The following is a 5,202-nucleotide window of genomic DNA, read 5'->3' as shown; positions in this document are numbered from 1 at the left end:
CACTCTACCACACCAGCTTTCAACACAGTTATGAGCTGTGTGAAACCCACTCGCTGTGTTTTCCCCAGAGGCTTATTTGCTCGCAAATTATAGTCAGAGGGCTTCAGGCAGGGAATTAAGTTGCTGTACTGCTATTTTCCAGACTAAAACAATAACATGGGAATTAACAATTTGCTAAATGTAAACTGTAGGAGATTTTTTATGCCGAATATTGCCTCCCATCTCCGAATTACATGTGTAGTAGCGGCCACAAGAAGGCATGCACGGAAGACTTAGAAGTAGCTGCAAAACTGAAATGTGGCATACCATCAACTGTCCAAGGAGCACTAATTTGCTTGTACTGGCAAACCACCCCGCATTGAGTCTGCCATGAAAACGCTAGAGGGCGTCACCCCAAGGGTCAGACATGACCCAGTGCTTGCACAGGGGATACCTTTACCTTTATACTATGAATGGTTTGCTGATTTCATTACTGTACCTCTATCCCTCTCTCAAGGTACATAGCAGATCGGGGGGGGGGGGGGCTAAGATTCAAAACTGTGCTGGGAAAGCTGAAGGATGGGAGAGATGCAATTAATCAGTGATTTGATTACTAAAATGGGAGGTTCCTACATTTATACTTCCCTGCTAATTTCCTTCTCCAAAGCTGAAAACAATCCCCTATTACTACAAAGAAATAAGGGAAACACTCTACACAGGCACAGTTTGTTTACAGTCTCAGCATTCAAAGTAGAGAGTATTCTTGGCTCCGCCTTTTTTTTTTAGATCTTCCCTACAACCTGGTTTTTCTGCAGAGAGATGATGGCTGTTGAGACTGCCTGGACTTTATGCTCCTTCAGCCCTTTTGCCTTCCACAGTGAAGTCCATCTTTCTCTGTACTGTGAGGTTCTCGAGCTTAATCTTGCCTGAGCATTATGCCTCTTCAGTCCATTAGCCCTAATCCCAGGGGAAGTGGGGACAGGTATATGACAGTAGCAATTTTGTACACGCTTACCCATTCAGTCTTCTCTGGCCCTAACACGAGAAGTGTACCTAGCTGGGAGGAAAATACCCTCGAGGAAGAGGCACTGCTATCTGCCAAGAGTCTGACCCTGAGGGGTTACGCTCTCCTTCCCATTTGTCCCTCCATAGGATCCTGCACCCATGCCTTCCCATTGTCTTTGCAATCATGTCCCCTTTGAGAGGGGACATGATAGCCCTCTTTAAGTATTTGAAAGGTTGTCACTTGGAGGAGGGCAGGATGCTGTTTCTGTTGGCTGCAGAGGAGAGGACACGCAGTAATGGGTTTAAACTACAAGTACAACGATATAGGCTAGATATTAAGAAAAAAAAATTCACAGTCAGAATAGTTCAGCAGTGGAATAGGCTGCCTAAGGAGGTGGTGAGCTCCCCCTCACTGGCAGTCTTCAAGCAAAGGTTGGATACACACTTTTCTTGGATGCTTTAGGATGCTTAGGGCTGATCCTGCGTTGAGCAGGGGGTTGGACTAGATGGCCTGCATGGCCCCTTCCAACTCTATGATTCTATGATTCAATCAGATGACCAATGTGCAAGGATATCATGCCATTCTTCCCCAAGAGGTTATATACATGCATCGCTATAACAAGATAGTTGTGGCCCTTTGTACACAACCAGGAATGCATTATTTTTTCCATAACATGCTATGCATGAACTTCTTGCAGGGAATGGGGAGGATCTGGTCTTCATTCACCTGAGGCAGCAGCACTGGCCACGTCTGGAAATCCTTTAAACAAGAGGCCCCTGCTCTGAGTGGACTCACACACTGCTGCCTTTCCTCCTCCCCTCTGGTTGTAATCTTCACTGCTGCCTGGGGCGGAGAGGGGGAGGTGACTGGCAAGAGTTATGCATTTCCCTTGCTCTTTTCAAAGATGGCAGACAAGCAGGCAACAAGAGTGCAGAAGAGAAACCCCAGGGTCAGGTGAGGGGATATAAGAACAGAAAACCAGTGGTCCATGTAGTCCAGCATCCTGTCTTACATGGTGGCCAACCAATGCCTCTGGAGGGCAACAACAGGGCATAGAGGTTGAGGCCCTCCCCTGACGTTGCCTCCTGGTTTGGGGATTGAAAGGATTAGTGTAGGGAGCAGATTCAAAGGAGGAGATCCATCCCACTAGGAAACAAGCCTGATTAGTGATGCCTCTGAAAGAAGACACAATAAAGTCTTCTTGGGGGTCGTTTTAGTGGGAAATTTGTACAGAACACAGCAGTTGAACTTGTGTTTTTCTATTCTTGAAGTAGACACCAGCGTCTTTGCCGAGAAACCAAGATGCTGTCTTAAAAGGCAGCGTTTATGCTGCAGCAAAAAGATAGGGTATACTACCCTCTGGTGGAGATATATGGATTTGCTTGAAGTCACTTGTTCCTCTTTTTTGGTAGCCAATTGGCACATGCTCTGAGGCTCATTCAACAAGAATCATAAATCCTCTTTCAGTCTTTCTCGTGTTATTTATGTTACCTCTGATCATTGTTAAGGTAGAAGAGAATGCAAAGGAGAGGATTTCTGGCCAATGTAGGTTTTACAAACTGGATTGCAACAAGAGTTAAAAATAGTCCAGCAGGTCCTTTATGTAGCATCCCTCCTTATTTGCTATATAGCCAATCGCCAGCCATTCAGTGGGAGAGATTCACATCTGCGGCCACCCAGAAGAGTGGCATTGGGGAATTAAATTATATTTCCAAGCAGTTCTCAAGGACTGAGCCATAAAAGAGAGACACGTCTCTCATTCTGTCCAGCAAAACATTCCAGTTTCAGGACTGACAGTGCAATCTAAACAGGACCAAGTCTTCCAAGACCATTGCTTGCAAAATACTTAGAAGGTTACAACTCTCTGCTTAGGACTGACCCTGAGACAGATGTTTCAAACACCATAACTCTACACCAGAGGCAGTCAAACTACAGGCCTCCAGATGTCCATGGACTACAATTCCCATGAGAATTTTAGTCCATGGACATCTGGAGGGTGGCAGTTTGACTACCCCTGCCCTACACGCTCTAATTGTACAGTCTACTTCTGACCTGAAGCAATGCATCGCTCCAGCTCTACCTAGGTCACGCAAAAAGGGGTCCTGCAGTTGAGGTGTCCGTGTGGTTTGTTGCAGACCTGCCCTTTCCTGGGCCTCCATTTTTATGGCCCTCTCTTAGATGGGACAGGTTACTCTTTACCAAAAGGGGGGGGGGTTATAATCTCTCTGTGGGTCTATTCAGTCACATGACAAAGCCAGTAGCATCTGCCAACACAAAAAAATTAGCATGTCTCACAACCTGTCAGGAACATGAATACTGGGGTTCTGGTGAAATTTACTTCACAACCAATGCTGGCCTTCAGTTTTAATGCTTGAAGGAAATGAGAAAGTCACTTATATACAGCTTGGACTGAATCTTCTTTCCACCCTGGTGGCATACAGAGGTGGGTAATGTGCTGCTGGAAGGTGCATCTGTCTAATGTTGCACCTGCTTAGCTTACAGAAGGACTCTGCAAGCTACTGTCTCCCCCCACAATTGCATTTACTTCACCAAGAGTTTACAGAGAACTACCAATTTTAAAATAAGATTCAAGTCATGAGTGCTTTTAAAAGTAAATCTGCAACTCAAATTTTCTTCATATCCATTTTTTAAAATCTGTAAATTACCAAAGTTCAGAGTGTGTTTTTGAATGCAGGACGGCAGCAGTAGAAGCAAGACTGGGAATGGTTTGAATAAAACAGGTGAAGCTGGCCTGCTGAGAGTGCTGGAAACAGACAAGCCCCAAGTATTATGCATTCCACAAAAGCCACGTTTGGGAGAAGGTTGCTTATTGCTATCTGGCCACCAGAGAGCAGTATATAATTACAGGTCTCTTTCCATGAAGAGTTTTCTAGGCCAAGATGCAACAAGCTAGAGGAAATCAACATGCCAGCAGTTCCTAGCGTACCCCAGCCTTGTGTCTAACCTGAGATGTTATCAGATCCACTGGGTTACCAGATATCCTCTTTTCTTGGTGTCTCTCCACTTTTGGGCTCCTTTTTTTAAAAACCTGGGGGGAAATGTCCTCTTTGGGGGTTGGAAGGCTAGCAATATTCCTGGTTGGTAGCAACTATCATATCTTAAATCTGCCTTTTTCAACCTTTATGACTGGGGAGTAACCCCTGAAATATTCTTCAGGCTTTGAGTAACCCTGAAAGTGATGCCAGCTGGCTACCCCTCTCTGCCACGCCCCAGAAATCACATGTGGGGCACAACTGAGAGTGTAGCCATCTGGTTGGTATACCACATGTCCAACGTACCACCAGATGTCCTGCTGACCCTGCTGGAGGTGGTGGTACCTGGTCGTTACAGTTCCCCAGACTACTACGTTTGGGAGACTTTAACATCCATGCTGAGCTAATGCCCTTTGGAAATGGGCTAGATCTGGTGTCAGCCATGGTGACACTACGGCTCCTTCAATTTGTCATGGGCCCTATCCGTCAGGCATGTCACGCCCTGGATCTCATTTTCGGCATGCAGCTGGACATGGAACTCATCATGGATAATGCTGTGCCATGGTCAGGCCACTACAATCTGAAAGCTCAGCTGTGATTGCCACCCCCTCCTTAGTTGGGTGCTAAGCAGATTTAACTCACCCACAGAAACTTATGGATCTGAGTGGATAAATAACAAATCTTGCCTGAACAAAACAAACAAGGATTCATCTCAGCTGCTATAAGCCCAACATGCCAAGGAGCAGTTCTCCTCAGAGGAAATTATCTGTGTGATAGGCAGAGCCAGATCACCTGTAACTTTGGGAGATCTCCAGGCACTACCAGGAGGTTGATGATCCTAGCAAGACCTGAGAATATATTTTCTCAGGGTTAGAAATGGCTGCCTGGGCAAGGGGAAACCTGGGAAGAAAGGAATCCTTGTCTAGGCTGTGCACAGTCCTTGCACCAGATCCAGGGGTAGTAGATGCTGGCTAGGGATGCCAGCCTCCAGGTGAGATCTGGAGATCCCCTGGAATTACAGCTCATCTCCAGACTACAGAGATCAGTTTCCCTGGAGAAAATGAACCAAGGTTGAGCCATGACATGGGACCAAAATCTAGAAGGCAGGGCCAGCACAAACATTTGGCTGTATAAACCCCCCATCCCTGTTGTTATAATAAAACAATGATCAGGATTTGCCAGGTGTATGGTTTTTTTTTCTTTTCTTTTTTTCCACCATTTTAT

Source organism: Paroedura picta, chromosome 4, assembly GCF_049243985.1.
Source record: "Paroedura picta isolate Pp20150507F chromosome 4, Ppicta_v3.0, whole genome shotgun sequence".
NCBI classification, from domain to species: domain Eukaryota; kingdom Metazoa; phylum Chordata; class Lepidosauria; order Squamata; family Gekkonidae; genus Paroedura; species Paroedura picta.
This window is presented reverse-complemented; position numbering follows the sequence as displayed.